Genomic DNA, 17,590 nt, shown 5'->3' on the forward strand with positions numbered 1-17,590 from the left:
ACCAACTTCAAGGAAACACTGTTTTTTTGGATGGCCACATTTGCACAAATGACATACCTGTGTTATAGTGACATCTTATAGGTGTCCCATTGAATCTAGCCACACTCCCTTTTCATCCCCTGCACCATCAATGAAGTGTGACACCACTTGAGGTGACATCAGAGGTGAGACTAACCTCACCCCATGCCAGACCCCTTCAGTGCAGATGTCTCTGGCTAATCCAGCTGTCTGCACTTCCCTTTAGAGGCAGGGGAACACATTGACCCCAGGGCATCTCAGGCAGCAACAGCCCCTAGAGGTGGGCATACAAGCAAAGGCCTGAATGAAAATTATTCACCCAAAGTTGAAACCTATCCAAAAAATAACTCTGTGTAAAAACTGAATAGAACACATACTCAGTTCCAGAAGTTCCATTTTTTTTCAGTTCTAGTGAATCTTTTCTTTCTTTTTTGTTAGCATCAGCAAGTGCATGCAATGCAGTATTGACTCCTTCTCTTTGAGTATACAGATTTGTGTCCCATTATTCATCCCAATACATTTTCTACCAGCACGCTGAATGGAGAAACTTTGTTCTGAGGAAGCATTTGATTTCAAAGCACATACTTCCTCTGTCTTCTTCTGCCTCCCTGTCCTGTCTTCTCCCTCTCACTATTCTGTCTTTGCAGAGGTCTCCAGGGAAAGATTCGCTGGATGACGGTATTTAGCGTGGAAGAACCCTCTGGATGTCACCTAGTCCCACCCCCTGCTCTCTCGGAGGGAACTACAGGAGCTTGCTCAGGGGCTTGCCCCAGTTGCACATAGTCCACAGACACGCTGAGAGTGCGCTCCATCCCATGGCCCAGGACATTCATGAAGATATTGAACAGTGTTGCCCCATGTGCTGATGATCACTGAGGGATACTACTAGTAACCAGCCACCAGTTGGACCTTGTGCCACTGATCACAGCATTTTGGCCCAATGGTCCAGCCCATTTTCCACCTGCCTTACTGTCCATTTATGCAGTGCTTTGGACTGGCTTGTCACCATCTCCAAGGCAAAGCCCTGTGCACTCCAGCCACCCCTTTGCACAGAGCACACCTTCACCTCCTCGCCACCCCAGCCTGCCTTCCCCAGGAGCTCATTTTCATCCTGCCATGTGAACTGTCTGCCAGATGTGTGTAATCCCATGGGGACAGGGAAGAAGAAGGTTCAAGTGCAGGGGTACGGGAGATGCCAGTAAAGGAGATATGGCTTGGATGTTGAATGTGGGATCCAGAAGAGAGGAGGCCTCAGAAGAGGGGAGTGGAAGAGAAAGGCAAAGGTGACACAGCTGTGATGTTGATGGTGAGGTCACTCCTTTTACAGGAACCTCACTGGCCAGCATCTGGAAGGAGCCATTCTGAGGACGAGAAGCACATCACACCACCACTCATCCCAGGCAACACAAGATATGGGTGGAAGGGCAGGGAGAGGCAGGCAAAGAGGACATGGCTGCTATGTTGATTGTGAGGTCCTACCCATAGGCCTCTTTCTTGCCCATCACTTGCAGAGACAGGAGTGACCTCACAGTCACCTTCACAGCCATGTGCCTCAAAGTGGCCTTTGAGATTGTGAGAATATCAGCCTGTCAGAAACCAGTACCCTCATCATTATCTTCCAAGCCCAGGTGCCTGCTGCTAATATGTCAGCTTCTTGGATGGACATGATCCACCTATGAACATGCTGCCACCAGATCAGGTACTAAGTGAGGTCAGAAGCGACCCCACAGTCAAATTCTAACCCATGTGCCTGCTGCTGGCCTATCAGGCACTCAGGCAGAAGTGACCTCACAAAAACCTGCCTTAGGCCTGAGCTACAGGCTGACCTATCAGCTGCTCAGAAGTCACCTCACAAGCATCTATCAAGCCAAGGGGCCTGCTGCCAGCCCTTCTGCTTCTCTCATGCACATGACCCAACTATTTGCTTGCTGCTATCAAATCAGGTATTACAGCAGAGGTAACTTCCCAGTCAACATCCAAGCCATGTGCCTCCTGATGGCCTATCAATAGCTGAGACTGCAGTGACCTCACAGTCACCTTCACTGCCAGGTGCTTCTTACTGGCCTTTCAGCTACTCAGTTATAAGTGACCACACAATGAACATCCAAGCTGTCTACTTGCTGCTGGCCTATCAGCTGCACAGACAGAGGTGACCTCACAGGCCCTCCTCCACCCATGTCCTGCTGCTGGACCCTCATCTTCAGGGACAGAAGGGACATCACTGTCACCTTCACAGCCATGGTCTTCCTCTGAGATTAGGAGCTTCTGAGACACAATTCACCCAAGAACAACATTGCTGCCCAACAGCCTCTCAGTGGCCCATCAGCTGATCAGATACAAAGAACCTCACAATCATCTTCCAAGCCCAGGGCCAGCTGCTGGCCTTTCAGCTTCCCTGATGGACATGAAGACCCAGTTCTGTGCCTGCTGCTACCCAATCAGGTCCTCCAGCAGAAGTGACCTCACAGTCACCATCCAAGCCATGCACCTGCTGCTGGCCTAGCACCTGCAAGGACAGGAGAGACCACAAAGTCAACATCCTAGCCCTGTGCCTGTGCATAGCCTAGTAGGTACTATGGCAGCAGTGACCTCACAAGGAGCATCCAAGCAAATGAGCTGCTGCTTTCAATCAAGTCATCAAGAAGAAGGGACATGGCAAAGACAGTATCAAGCCAGAGGCCAACTACTGGCCTACCAGGCACTCACAGACAATTCACCTCACAATCAACATCCAATCCATGTGCCTACTACTGGTGTACCAGCTGCTTGGGCAGCCATTGGCCCCAGCCATGAGCCTGCTGCTAGTGGATCAGAGGCTGAGACAGAAGTGACCTCACTGCCGCTTTCCCAGCAATGTGCCTGCTGCTGGCCCATCACCTGCACAGACAGAAGTGACATCACTTTCACCTTTACGGTACATGCCTCCTACCATCTGAGGTGCTTCTGAGAAACAACTGCTCTCATCATAATGTCCCCACCCGTCAGCCTTCTTTTGGCCTACCAGCTGATCCTTTACAAGTCCTCTTCCAACCTCACAGTCCTCTTCCAAGCCCACCTGCCTGCAGCAGGCCTTTCAGCTTCTCTGAAGGACTGGGCTTGCCATGTGCCTGCTGCTATCCAAACAGGTACTCAGGCAGAAGTGACCTCACAATCAACATCCAAGCCATGTGCCTGCTGCTGGCCTATCAGGTAAAAAGGCACAAGTGACTTCATAGACAGTTTCCCACCTATGCGCTTGCTTCTGGCCCATCACCTGCAGACACACAAGTGACCACACAGTCACCTGCATGGCCCTGTGTCTCCCAAAGACCTATGAGCTTCTAAGACACAATCCTCCCCTACGATACAGGCATGATACAATAGATGTTTGTGCTGCCATTCAGAAGGACCTTGGCAGGCTGGAAAAAAGGGCACAGAGGAACCTCATGAAGTGCCACCAAAGGAAATGGAATGTGTTGCACCAGGACACACTGAGTGCTGACTGGCTGGAAGGCAGCTTGGCAGAGAAGGTACGCAGCATCTAGCAGCATAAGCCAGCAACATGTCCTCATGGCAAAGGCAGTCTGTGGTTTCCTGGGCTGCATTAGGGAGAGCATTGGCAGCACAGCAAGGACTCTGTGCCTGTCTAATACACTGGCCCATCAGATGATGAGATACAAAAAACCTCACAATCATCTATCAAGCCAAGGTGCCTACTGCTGGCCTTTCAGTTTCCTGATGGACATGATGACCCAGCTATGTGGGTTTCTTTTCTCCCTCTAGGACAAAGGAGACGCACTGGATTCTAGTCAGAATCCCAGCTGGAGACCCTGGAAAGAGCTTCAGAGCCTGCAGCCTCAACCAGCTCAGTGACACCTTGCAAAACGTGCTCAGCTGAGCTGGACACCTGATCTGTCAGCTCAGAAATGACTCCCCTAGAACAGAGAGGAGCATGTGGAAAATTGAGGAACTTAATTCTGAGGGGGCTTGCAAGTTATCTGCACAAAACAACTTCAGCTTTGCAAGCTGCTTCTCAGCTATGACCCCTGAAGTATTTCCTGCTGACTTGCAGGCAAGTGCTTGAGCATCACGACTCACTGTTGTCACTGCGCATCTGGGAGAACTGGTTTTAAAGGCGTATTATTTTCTGGAGAAATACTTTGTCTTTGGAAGTTTCCTTATTTTGGCTATTTAAAAAGCTAATAATTGTGGCACTGCCACGTGAAAGAGTGCCTCCGAGTGCTCCACTGTGGCAAGACTTTTTCCTTGTTAACTGTGTGGGTGAAAAAAGGTGAAAAAAGATGACCTCTTGTACTCCAAATACGCTAAGTGGCATATTTATATGTACTTCACAGTCTATGTGGCATATCTGGCTGCAGATCCTGGCAAGAGCTGAGGAAACTCAAGGCCTGAACCTCAGTGCACAGAAGGCAGCAGGCTACCAGCATCCCTGGCTCTGGCCACCAGGGCAGCCTGGGCCCTGCGAGCCAAGTCACCTCCTCACCTCCAAGGGCTCCCCAGCTCCCCAGCCTGGCAGCACTCCCCACGCACAGCACTGCTCTCTCCAGGCACCTCCTCCCATGCAGAGCAGCACCAAGACACTGGGGCCACCACTCGTTCCCACCACAGGGCACCCCACCACTGTGACACAATCCAACTTCTCCAATTAGCCATACAAGACTTGAAGAAAATTACGGGAAGAGATCCCCGTGGTGTATTTGGTGCTGAATCCATGAACACAGCTAGTGGAAAGAGATCGAATGAAATGTTCAAGAAGTCAAAGTCAGAACCAAAGCCCAAGGTTTCTTTGAGTGTTAGCGGGTCCCACTGAGGGCCATGAGCAACAAAGACTCCCCAGGGGCTGGTCTGAGCAGAGAATTGTGATCACTGACTACAAGCAGGCAAAGGAAATGTGCTGGTGTTTCTAATGTCAAGTCAACCTTGATGTGTTTGATCAAGCAAAATGGGCAAGGATGGACACCCAGCCCCTGGGAAGGCAGATCCTTTCCTCCCACGTTTCCTAGGGCTCTTCCTGGGGGCAGGCTGCATGTGGGGGTGTGCAATGCCGAGAGGAGGACAAGGACACGACATCTCTTGGGGTCCCCTGGGGGACAAGCGGCCCTCAGGCTTGCCTGTGCCCTCGACTGTCTCCACCACAGGCTGTCCTACACTGTCCCATGCCTGCTGTTGTGTCCCTGCAGACTGTAAACCTGCTTCCCCACCTTGCTCTCTCTCACTCCAGGATCTCCCTCCCTTTACCAGTGTCTCTCCATCCTCACTGGCTGTTCCTTGAAACACAGAGCCAGGGGATGATCACAGACTCCCTCTGGGTGATCTCTGGCAGCACAGCACTACTCTTTGAGTGACGTTTATTCACGTTAATGTCCAGCCTGAACCTCCCAAGTTGCAGTTTGTGGCTGTTTCCCCTTCTCATGCTGTTTCCCACTACCAAGAGAAGCTCCTGGGAGCCCCACCCTGGGACACACTGCTGCAGCTGTGGCCACAGCAGTGCTGAGACAAGGGGGATAATGGCTCCCCTGGTCTGCTGGCCAAGCTCTTCCTAATGCAGCCCATGGACCTCTGGCCTTATCTGCAATGAGTGTGCCCCACTGGCTCGTGTGGGATTTCTCACGATGACCAGGCCCATCTCCTCAGGGTCACTCCTCTGCTGGTAAGGGCCCATGCTGCCCTGATGCAGGGAGTTATCCTTCCCCAGGTGCAGGACTTGCCCCTTCTCCTTGGAAAACTTCCTGAGGCTTCTGTTGGACAAACCCTCAAGTTTCTGAAGGTCCCCCATGCTGAAGCTCTCTTGTGTCAGCTGTTAATGTGTGTGTGTGCAGATGGCTCCCCTGACTTGTGGCGACTCCAGCAGGATAAGAGCGTGAGGAACTGCAGGACACTACACATAATAAAAGGAGGTATTAGTTTAATGGAACTGCTGGCACTGGTAGGAATTACTGTGCTGACAGTAAAGCACAGTAAAAGCCAGATGAATGCACAGAAAAGCCCAGTGAATGCACAAAGCAAACAAAATGAGGACCAGTGGGAACAGGGTAAGCAGAGGTGGGCTGTTTGTGTGGACAAGCATGAGGATGATAAAAGGGAAGAACTTGAAAGGGGGAAAAGGAGGGGGGGAAGCAGGGGGTGAAATAAAGGATATGATCAGGGCTGTTTGGGGGTACCTGTGAAACAGTCCTACACCTGAGCAACACTGACTGGAAGAGGACAGGACTGCTGCAGTTGTTCTGACCATACTTACGTCTGACTTACTTCTGTGGTCACAGAGGGCCTAAGTGCTTTCCCTACCATCAATAAGGGAAGTCCTGCTGTGGAAAGAAATGCAAGATGATTCAGGCTGGAAAGGACCTCAGGAGGTCTCCAACCCAGCTTCCTGCTCACAGCAGGGTCAGCTGTCAGATCGGACCAGGTTGCTCAAGGCTTTATTTATTTAGGCCTTGAAAACCTCCAAGGATGGAGATGCTTTTTGGCCCGGAGGGCACAGCCTCTCTGGGCAACCTGCCCCAGCGCTTCACCATCTCAATAGCTAAATTTTTTTTCCTTATCCCCATCCCGTACCTCTTTTGTTGCAACCAATGCCCGTTGGCTCTCACTTCCCGTCATTCACAATGGTGAAGAGTATTGTGTTGTAACGCAGCAGGTATTGTATGCTGTGAGGAGGGTCCACTCTGGACAAGCAGCTGTTCATAATTAAACTTTGACCTTAAAACCTTTCAGGCCCAAGAGGAAACCTCCCACCACTAGGAGCGGCTGGCTCTGGGGAGGCCACATCTGGTGCTAACCCACATGCAGAAAAGGAATTCAAAACTGCAAGAATTGCAGTGGCAATAGCCAGAGATGACAGAATCACTGAATCATTCAGGCTGGAAGGGACCTTGGGAGGTCTCTATCCCAATCTCCTGCTCACATCAGGATCAACACTGAATTCACACCAAGTTCCCCAAGGCCTTGTCCAGCTGCATCCTGTAAGCCTCCAGGAACAGAAAGTCCATAACCTCGCTGGACCCTTCTTCAAATGCTTCATCACCCTCTTTGATTTTCTCCCTTACATCTAAATTTTAACCTCACTTGTGTCAGCTTGTAGCCATTGCCTCTCATTCTTCTGCCATGAGTCGCTGCAAAAACCTGGTTCTTTATTGGTGGTAACCTGGAGTTGAGAAGCTGCTATGAGTCCCCAGCAAAGCCTTTCCTTTTCCAGCTGAACAAGAGACGGGAATAGGGCCTTCCAGAGTGGGACATTTCCACCTCTCATAGTCAGTCATTCTCTGATGAAACGAGTTGCAAAGTTGGAATCTGTCTTTCTCCACTCTTTAGCAAAGGACAATAGGTGATTATTTTAGTCTACCTGAGTGAACATTTCCCAGGAGGAGGGAGCACAAGGGACAGAGAAATTCAGGCCTTCAGCTGGGCCCCTGCTCCTGAGTGAGGCCAGGCTCCTGGGATGGAGGGAGCTCATGGCAACCAGAGGAGCAGCTCCTCTGCCAAGAGCAGCAGGGCTGCGGGCACTGCCTGCTGCTGCTGACATGAGCTGAGAGAAGGCAGCGAGAAGTGGAAGGCAGTGTGGAGTGGGAGGACAGAGGAGAGCTTCTTGTGAAAGAAATCTCCACAGCCCCTGACACAGTAAGTCTCTGGCTGTAAAGCAACACTGCTGAGGTTCCTGGAGGGGTCTTCTGAACCCAGTCCATCCTATAACTGATAGATTGAGTCATGAATTCAGTGACCTGTGGCAGGACAGGTTCATTCTCCTGTCAAGAAGGCGATGCATGGGTCAGGGGTGCCAGCAGCTCGAGCTCATGCACAGGTTATGTCCGAAGGGTCTTTTCAGAGGAAGGTCAAAAAAAGGCTAATTGAAAGGGAAGGAGCTTTCCTTCTAGTAAAAGCTCATGAGTACTACAGAAACTATAAAAAATACATCCTAATTTTGGCAAGGAGAAAAAAGGAAAGAGCCTTCTGGTTTGCAAGCAATGTGTACTCCCAGACCTTCACTCTCAGAGATCAATAGGTCTGTGAGAAACTCCAGCAAACCCCTTCAGCCCCACCTCAGCCGACAGACAGCACTGGCAGCACCTTTATTGCCTTTTAAGAGTTTTTCTGACCTGCTCCTTCGGATCTGTGAGAACAGAGATACCTGTGCCCAGTGCCCTGTCCTGGGCAGTTTCTGTAGGGCAGAACTGAACACGCAGAGGGTGGGATGGAGTCTGTGAGCACTGGCAGGGAAAAGATGTTGGGACAGAGAAAGAGCTGCCGGCAAGGACAGTGCCAGGCAGCAGAGATGGGCAAGGAATGAGAGGGCACTGCCAACAGAATCATCATGGCAGGATGGATTTGGGCAAGTCTTGGACAGTCTCTGCAATGCAGGCAGCTTCTTCCGAGCAAGCCTCCCATGTCTCCTTTCCCACCCAGCAGAGCCTCTGCCCTGACAGCCATGGGGTCCAGGCCATGAGCCGCCTCCTCTGCAGCCAGACCTTCAGCAGAGGAGAGGGGCATCTCTCCCACCATGGGCAAGTTTACTGCTGCCCGACAAAGGGGCTGAGAGTGACTGCCCTGCGATGTCACCGTCTGTGAGGTGACATGCCTGGCTGGGTAAGCTGAAGGCTCTGTGCAAGAGCGGGATCTGCATGGCAGTGAGGTGTCCGCAGCCCCCTTCTAGCCTGTGCAGCTCCAGGAAGTGCAGTCTGTGGGGTTAGGAATTGAGCTGACTCTCCCTTAAGGAGAGACCACCTTCAGTCTTCATGTCCTTTGACCATTTCCCTGTCATGTCCCGCCAGACTTTGAGCCGCCCTCCAGAAGGGCACTGCTGCCTCACAGCATCTCTGTGATGTCCAAGAGACCCATGAAGAAGCTGCAGAGATACTGAGAGTATGGAGATGGTGTTGGGAAACTGTATCTGGGCAGCTGAAAAGAGCCCTGTGTGTCCTTGCCTAGAAGGGGAGTGTGGAGACCTCCTTCTGGCGGCCTGAGAAAGGGAAAGATGGTTTGACATCTGTGGTTTTCAAACTGGACTCAGCTGCTCCTAGCAGTGGCAGGTTTCTTTTTAGGGCAACATATGAGAGTTACCATCCTCCGGCTCAAAGAGGTGTGAGCACAGGACAGCTGGGAACAAGATTAATAGACAGAAGAGCTGTCCTCACTCCTTAACAAGTGGCAGTGAATCTTTGTTTTTAAAGACTCACGATAGAAATGCTGAGAATTTCTGCCTTTGAGGAACACTCCCCACAGGTGACAGGGCCCTCTCAAAGAAAATAAACCTAAAACTCTGTTTCTCAACCCTCATTCTTTAGAGCAGGTAGTGAAGACACTGAAAAGCCCTTCCACAGGATGAATAGATTTTATTTGAGAGAAATTATGAGAGTCAGACCTGTTTACCTGCATTCCCACTACTGTACAGCAGGACTGATTCCTCTGCGGCCCATAGGTAGAGGCTTCTGCTCCTCACAGCACACTCAGCCAGCATGAACCAGACCTCAAGCAAAGTACCTGCCCAGTGATCCTCCCAAAAAAGAGAGGCAATGTAGTGTTTTTATTATGATTTCTTTTTCCTTGGAAGATCTCCCCTAACTTGCCAATGTCTTTTCCTCCTTAGACAGTCCCCAAAGCCCAGTGAGACCAAATGTCCAACAGCAGCTCCTTCAGTGAGTTCCTCCTCCTGGGATTTGCAGACACCCGGGAGCTGCAGCTCTTGCACTTCTCGCTCTTCCTGGGCATCTACCTGGCTGCCCTCCTGGGCAACGGCCTCATCATCACAGCCGTAGCCTTCAGCCACCGCCTCCACACCCCCATGTACTTCTTCCTCCTCAACCTCTCCCTCCTGGATCTTGGCTCCATCTCCAGCATTGTCCCCAAATCCATGGCCAATTCCCTGTGGGACACCAGGGCCATTTCCTACTCAGGATGTGCTGCCCAGGTCTTCTTGCTGCTCTTCTTGTTTCCAACAGAGTATTCTCTCCTCACAGTCATGGCCTATGACCGCTTTGTTGCCATCTGCAGACCCCTGCACTATGGGACCCTCATGGGCAGCAGAGCTTGTGTCAGAATGGCAGCAGCTGCCTGGGCCAGTGGCTTTCTCTATGCTGTGCTGCACACAGCTAACACATTTTCAATACCACTCTGCCAAGGCAACACAGTGGACCAGTTCTTCTGTGAGATTCCCCAGATCCTCAAGCTCTCCTGCTCAGACTCCTACCCCAGGGAAGCTGCCCTTCTTGTGGTTGGTGCCTGTTTAGGCTTTGGGTGTTTCGTTTTCATTGTGGTGTCCTACGTGCAGATCTTCACTGCTGTGCTGAGGATCCCCTCTGAGCAGGGCCGGCACAAAGCCTTTTCCATGTGCCTCCCGCACCTGGCCGTGGTCTCCCTGTTTGTCAGCACCTCATTTTTTGCCTACCTGAAGCCCCCCTCCCTCTCCTCGCCAGCTCTGGATCTGGTGGTGGCTGTTCTGTATGCAGTGATGCCTCCAACACTGAATCCGCTCATCTACAGCATGAGGAACAAGGAGCTGAAGGAGGCCCTGAGGAAACTGGTTCAATGGGTCCAATGTCAGCACCAATAACCATCCCATGTGCACCTGCTCCTCATTTCTAGGGTATTTGGCATCATAGCTATGTGTTGTTCATGTCTTTCTTTCTTTCTTGTTTTTCTTGGTTACATTCTTGTAAAAGAAAAAAAAATACTTTTCTTTGTGCCACTTGTCCTCAGGAATCTCTCATTGGTTTCTGACCCAGAGATGGGGTTGAAGCAGGAATCCAGGCTTCCCCCTTCATCAGCAAAGATGGAAAAAGCTCAGAGCCTGCTAGTCTGAGCTGTTTGGATGCCCTCAGGGCAATGAGGAGAGTTCCATTGCAGTGTCTCTTTCGGCACTGACACCAAGGGAGCTCAGGGGCACAGAGTCAGGCTCAGACAAGCACTGGCAGAGTGAGACCACAGGTTCTGTGTCTGTTAGGAGAGCTCAGCTCCGCTGGTCACAGTCAGTGTGATCTCACACCTCTCTCCTGCAAGGGTGGCAGCCGGCTGTCACTGCAGGCTGATCCCTTCCCTCTACAGAGCTCCAACACTCAAAGCAGAGGGGGAGTGGAGGGGAGCAGAGTTGACACAGCCTGCGGGAACAGACCCTCTGCTCCTCAGGACCGTCCACACACTGCCACAACAGGGATTTCCTTGCTTCAGCTTTCACGTGGGGGCTGCAGCTTTCTTGAAGACACATCCAGCAAGAGCAGCAGGTCTTTCTCTTCTCAGGGCCTTTCCCAGTCTGGCCTTTCTTCCAAAGATGGACTCAAAAATAAGCCCACAGAAATTGCACCATAAAAGCACCTGCTGCTCTGCTTGTGAACTCCAGGGGATCTGGGGCACGAGCTCAGAGTCTCCGTGTGATCTGTTAGGGACCGAGGGCTGCACTCAGAGCTCATTTCTCAGTTACCAGTGCCAGTGGAGATGGAGAATGGTCTCTGAATTCCCTGCCTGGGGCTGTGCCATAGGTGACAGTGCTGATGAGAGATGCCCATCCTTCTGGAGGGGAATCTGAAGCCCCAGGAGAGCTCAGGGGATCTCCAGGGACAGCGTGTGCCTGGGGTGGGCAGGGAGTGGAGCCTACAAAATGAGGGATGGTCTACGGTGGTGTAACCAGAAGATAAAGCACTAAATCTAGGTATGCAGGGGGAAACAAGGACTCTGCAATTGCAGGAGAGGCAGTGGGGACCCAGGGAAGGGGCAGCGGAGAGTGATTCCTGCACCCTCAGTGAAACACCACAGGCTGGAGCTAGTGCCCCCCCAAACACATCTCCTGCCATTGCAAACACCTGGGGTCACTCTCAGCACAGACACCTGCCAGCAGTGTCAGTGGTTTTGAGCCATGTCTGGCTGAGTCTGCTTCCTGCCCTGACCAGCATGGCTAGTGCAGAGTCAGGAGTCACCCCGTGCCCCCACAGCCCACTCGCCCTGCAGAGCAGCACCGCCAGCCCGTGGCCTTGCAGGGAGCGCAGGGCAGGGGTGCAGGAACAGCCAGGCCAGCACAGACACAACTGCCTGGGGAAAGGCTCTCTGGGGAGCAGGGATGTCCCAGGAGAAAAGCAGGGCAGCATCCAGAGAAAATCAGAAGGAGAAACAGGTTTCTCTGGTCACCAGCTTGGGGCAGGATGCTCTGTCCGTGGGGCAGCAGAAGCTGCTGGAGGGGCTGCAGGACCAGGGCTCTCGCTGTGCTGGGCAGTGGGGTGGGCATGGAGGTGCTGCAGGCAGACAGGGAGGGGGATCTGCTGGGCACAAGAGCAGGGGAAACAGAGAGTGACCAGTATCATTGTGGGGCCTCCTCCCCCATGCCAGGGAGCTGCTGCCCTTGTCCTTGGGCTGTGCCTGAGCTGTGCTGTGGACATGGCTCTGCCTGGCCCTGCACCTCTTGGGTCCTGACCTGACCCTGTCCCCATCCTGCTGACCCGACTCCCCATCTCTGCCTCAGACCTGTGTCCAACTATGGTCAGGAAAGCCTTGGCAAGGGAAGCTGGGACCCAAGCAGATCCCAGAGAAGGTTGTAAGTACAAACGTTCGTCGTGCAGGCACAGCAGCAGCTCTTGCCTGGCAGCCAGTTAAAGGAGTAAGGAGTGCTTTGGATTTGGATGCCCTACCTGGGTGACACTGCCCACAGAGTTTTAACTAGATGAAAAAGTGAGAGCAGCCACTTGGGGTGTGCTTTTTAATGTGTAGTTATGAAAGCAGCTGTTTCTGTATCACAGCTTGAGTGTTTAAGCACCGCTTGTGAACGGGTTCCTGCTACAGAGCACTGGAGTGCTGGGAGCAGCAAGAGCTGGGCTGCTGCGTGTGGGAAGGGGAGCTGGGAGCCGAGGGTGCCGGCAAGGCAGGCAGGGCAGTGACCCACCAACGAGAGGTGCCGTCCCGCAGTGACTGGACAAGAGGAGCAGAGCAGGTTTGGGGATGGTAACCGGGGTCAGGTGCAGTTCAGAGATCACAGACAAGAGCGTAGGGCTCTAAGCAGCCCTGCTGTGCGTGGGAGGTTGGACTGGAGACCTCCGGGGGTCTCATCCCACCAAAACTCCTCTGCAACTCCATGAATGGAAAGACCCCGGGCACAGAGACAAGCTCTGCCTTTCCCTTGAGCTGCACTGCTGGCAGGCGAGGGGTAGTGTTAAAGATGGCCTCTGACCCTAGGTTTCCCAAAGCAGAGTCTCAGACGTGGAGTATCACAGACTCATTTACTCTAAGTGGTACAGCAGCAAATGACAGCTCGAGCTGGGTGCCTCTGGAAAGGGACCCAAACAGAGAAACTCCTGGGCAATTATAATTTTCCAGTCTAAGTTCTCCACTCCTCACACAGTAGTTCAGACCAAGAGTAATATTCAGGTCTGGGGTCTGACCATTCCCTATTGGGTCCTATCATTGTCTCTCCAGGTCCAGAGGAGATAATTCCCGACCACAATAATTAACACTGCCCCAGCAGTGAGAGCAGGCTTTGTTTCTCAAGCTCCTGAAGCCCTGCACAGGCCTTATTTCAAAGCCTTGACATCCTCCCTTTCGGAGTGTGAGACACAGGAATGCAGACTGCTTGGAACTCCCTTATCTTCCCAGCTGGAACCAGCTCTGGGGCCTCTTTTACTGAACTAGGTGACAGTTCCTCATGTTCTCTGAGTGCAGCCTAAGGCTGCAGCAAATTTAGCTCCTCATGCTAAGCCAGTTTTACAGAAGTTGTGCTAAGCGGCTGCCTCTAGACAGCCCCAGTCCAATATTCTTTAACAGTCTCATAGTCGCTCCACCAGAGCAAGCAGACACTGGCACATGCCTGGACCACCTCTGTCTCTTCAACTGTCACCAGATGTTTGTGTGAGGGCAACTGACTCCCACCCTCCATCTCCAGTGATTCCAATGGGAGCTTAGACAAGGAGCTCACATGCAGACACCTCCGTTGTGCTCACTTCAGTTTTGGGAAGGGGAATCCCACCTCCTGTGTGTTTGTGGAGTTCACGGGAGTTTGCTGAATCCCACTGCATCCCAGGGGCCTCCAAATGGGCATGAGATGCCCAGACTGACTCATCTGAATCAACACCTGAACCATGGGAAAATGAGCTCCCTTCCTGTCCCCTTCTCGGTGTCCTGCCTAGTTAAGAGATGGGAATATGGATTTCCAGGGTGGGAACTTTCCATCTCTCATAGATAACCATCCTGTGATGAAACAAGTGACAGTGCTGTAGCTGGTCTCTCTGTATTGTTTAGGGAGGGACCAAAGGTGATTATTTTGCTTTACATCAGGGAACATTTCCCAGGAGGAGGGAGCACAAGGGACAGAAAAAATCATGGCTTCAGTTGGACCCTGCTCCTGAGTGGGGCCAGGCTCCTGGGACGGAGGGAGCTCATGGCAACCTGGCAGCACTGCCCAGACACAGCTGTGTGCAGGAGCAGCTCCTCTGCGCAGAGCATCAGGGCTGCGGGCACTGCCTGCTGCTGCTGACATGAGCTGAGAGAAGGCAGAGAGAAGTGGAAGGCAGTGTGGAGTGGGAGAGCGGCTGCCAGTGCATTGTGGGAGAAATCTTCACAGCCCTTGACACGGTAAGTCTCTGGCTGCAGGGCAATGCTACTGAGGGTCCTGAAAGCATCGTCTAAACCCATTCTAACATGAATGATCGTTTTTTAAGGATCGCTATCCCAGCTTCTCCAGTATGGGGGAGGTGATGCTTTAGAGCAGGGCTTCCCTGTCACACCGTCACAGGCACAGGGCATGCTGCTGCCTTCTGCCAGGGACGGTGCAGGGCTGTGAAGCTGGGACATGCACCAAGATCTGCCCAGGGCTGTGATTCAGAGCAGTGTCCCTGCACCACAGGGGAAGGTGGGAAAAACAAGGCTACTTGAAAGGGAAGGAGTTTTCCTTCCAGGGCTTTCAGTTTCCTAATTTGGCAGGGAGAAAAAAGGAAAGAGTTTGCTGGTTTGGCAAGGGACTGGGACTCGCTAACCTTCACTCTCAGAGATCAGTAGGTCTGTGAGAAAGGTCAGCAAACCCCTTCAACCCCACCTCAGCCTACAGACAGCACCAGCAGCACCTTTGTGGTCTCATCAGGGTTTATGTGACCTGCTGCTTAGGACCTGCATGCAGAGATGCCCCTGGCAAGTGCCCTGTCCTGAGTAGTTTCTGTAGGGCAGAACTGCGCACATGGAGGGTGGGATGGGGTCTGTGAGCACCGACAGGGAAAAGATGTTGGGATCGAGAAAGCTCCAGGCAGCAGGGACAGTGCCAGGCAGCAGAGATGGGCAGGGAATGAGAGGGAACGGTGAACACAATCGTCATGGGAGGGTGGATTTGGGCAAGTCATGGTCAATCCCTCCGATGCAGACACCTTCCTCTGAGCACTCCCCCATGTCTTCTCTCCCACCCAGCAGAGCCTCTGCCCTGACAGTTGTGACGTCCAGGGCATGAGCTGCCTCCTCTGCAGCCAGACCTCTGGCAGAGGAGAGGGGCATCTCAGCTGTCACGGGCCTGTTTTGTGCTGCCCAACAAAGGGGCTGAGAGCGACTGCTCTGCAAATGTCACTGTCTGCGAGGTGGCATGTCCAGCTGGGTAAGGTGAAGGCTTTCCCGAGTGCCTGTCTGTCTGTCTCTCTCCTTGCCTCCTTCAGCACCAGGATCATGATGTTGCTCCTTTTTTTCCCTCCTGTCCATGCTGCTCCTGTTCTTCTCTCGATCCCCCTGGGGTTGAGGGTTTCAGATGAAGTTCAGGCACCAACACTGCGAGTTTTAGAGCAGAGGAGTCTGCATGGAAACGAGGTTGCCCCAGCCCCCTTCAAACTTGTGCAGATAAGGGAAACACAGTCTGTGGAGTTGGGAAATGAGCTGACTCTCCTTTGAGGAGACCCCATTTTCAATCCTAACGGTCCTTTGACTGTTTCCCTGTTGGGTCCTGCCAGGCTGTAAGATGTGCTCTAGAAAGGCACTGCTGTCTCATAGCATCTCCGTGATCTCATAGCATCTCTATGAAGCAGCAGAGATGCTGAGAGCATGGAGATGGTGGTGGGAGGCTGTCAATGGGCATCTGAAAAGAGCCCTGTGTGTCCTTGGCTAGAAGAGGAGTGTGGAGACCTCCCTCAGGTGCCCAGAGAAAGGCAGAGAAGGTTGGAGATCTGCACTTTGAAACTGGACTTGTCTGCTCTCAGCAGGGGCTAGTTTCTTTGGGGGGAACAGCATGCTCCAGCTCAAAGAGGTGCAAGCACAGGACAGGTAGGAATGAGACTACTAGACAGTGGAGATGTCCCCACTCCAAGTGACAGTGGATGCTTTCCTCTCAGGACTCACAGTAGAAATGCCAAGGATTTCTACTTTTGAAGAGCACTCCCCAGGGGAGACGAGGGCCTCTCAAAGAAAATAAACAATATTAAAAAAATCCCTGAAACTCACTTCTGCAACCCTTGTCCTTTAGAATTGGGAGAGAAGATGCTGAAAAGCCCTTCCACAAGATGAATGAATTTCATTTGACAGAAATTGTGAATCTGAGAGCTAGTCACCCCCATTCCCATGTACCCCCTGCTGTACAGCAGGACAGACTCCTGTGGAACCTATGGGCAGAAGTCCCTGCTCCTCATGACACATTCTGCCCTCACAAACCAGAGCTCAAGCAAGGGAAATGGGCAAAGGGCCTCCCAATAAACAGAGAAGCAATGTGGGATTTTTTAATAAGAAATGAAAATCTTTACTTATTTATTTTCCTTTAAAAGTCTCTCCTAACTTCTCAATGTCTTTTCCTCCCTGGACAGTCCCCCATGGCCAGGGGGAGCAAATGTTGAACAGCAGCTCCTTCAACGAGTTCCTCCTCCTGCCATTTGTGGACACATGGGAGCTGCAGCTCCTGCACTTCTCGCTCTTCCTGGGCATCTACTTGGCTGCCCTCCTGGGCAACGGCCTCATCATCACAATTGTAGCCTGCGACCACCACCTCCACACCCCCATGTACTTCTTCCTCCTCAACCTCTCCCTCCTCGACCTTGGCACCATCTCCACCACTGTCCCCAGATCCATGGCCAATTCCCTCTGGGACACCAGGGCCATTTCCTACTCAGAATGTGCTGCCCAGGTCTTTTTCTTTGTCTTTTTTATGTCAGCAGAGTATTCTCTCCTCACTGTCATGGCTATGATCGCTACGTTGCCATCTGCAGACCTCTGCACTACGAGATCATCATGGGCAGCAGAGCTTGTGTCAAAATGGCAGCAGCTGCCTGGGGCACTGTTTTTCTCTATGCTGCGCTGCACACTGCTAACACATTTTCAATACCACTCTGCCAAGGCAACACAGTGGACCAGTTCTTCTGTGAAATCTCACAGATCCTCAAGCTCTCCTGCTCAGACTCCTACCTCAGGGAAGTTGGGGTTATTGTGGTTAGTATCTGTTTAGGCTTTGGGTGTTTTGTTTTCATTGTGGTGTCCTACGTGCAGATCTTCACAGTTGTGCTGAGGATCCCCTCTGAGCAGGGCCGGCACAAAGCCTTTTCCATGTGCCTCCCGCACCTGGCCGTGGTCTCCCTGTTTGTCAGCACTGCAATGTTTGCCTACCTGAAGCCCCCCTCCCTCTCCTCCCCAGCTCTCAATCTGGTGCTGGCTG

The sequence above is a fragment of the Dromaius novaehollandiae genome, unplaced genomic scaffold (genome assembly GCF_036370855.1).
Source record: "Dromaius novaehollandiae isolate bDroNov1 unplaced genomic scaffold, bDroNov1.hap1 HAP1_SCAFFOLD_37, whole genome shotgun sequence".
Lineage (NCBI taxonomy): Eukaryota > Metazoa > Chordata > Aves > Casuariiformes > Dromaiidae > Dromaius > Dromaius novaehollandiae.